The sequence below is a fragment of the Microtus ochrogaster genome, assembly GCF_000317375.1.
Source record: "Microtus ochrogaster isolate Prairie Vole_2 chromosome 14 unlocalized genomic scaffold, MicOch1.0 chr14_random_3, whole genome shotgun sequence".
Classification (NCBI taxonomy): Eukaryota; Metazoa; Chordata; class Mammalia; order Rodentia; family Cricetidae; genus Microtus; species Microtus ochrogaster.
In genome coordinates, this window is record NW_004949098.1 from 12,346,898 (window position 1) to 12,347,347 (window position 450).

The 450-nt window shown below is 45.1% G+C and overlaps 1 protein-coding gene across 1 annotated transcript in view; it reads right to left on the minus strand.

The window, feature by feature from the left end:
* Reep1 (receptor accessory protein 1) overlaps positions 1–450 on the minus strand; it is a 110,505-nt gene that overhangs the window by 13,846 nt on the left and 96,209 nt on the right. The window lies entirely within an intron of this gene.

Sequence of the window (450 nt, forward strand, 5' to 3'; positions counted from 1 at the left end):
TCTGTTTGGAGTCTGAAAATGATCTTTATTATTATTATTATTATTATTATTATTATTATTATTATTATTATTATTATTATTATATTATTCTGTAACAAGGAGGGGAAAGGTGGTGGCCTGGCACCCCCCCCCCACTCGGCCATCAGGAGGAGGTGGTAACCAACCCATCATCGTCCTCTATGCTTCCTGCCGTTCATCATTTTCTGTTCGCAACCCAGGTCTGCTCCTGAAGTCATTGTCATCTCCTAAGAATCTATCTTGGAAACTGATGGCTCCCAGTCCATACACCAACCTCCAGAAGCAAGAAGTCCACATGGGTGGATTAGATACTGGCTTCACACCTCAATGTACACAGCTGGGTCTCACTGAGACCTCTGGAGACAGGCCCGAGACTCCACATGTTAACCAAGGCCCCTGACCTATATGGGCAGTCCCATCCTAAGCACTGGG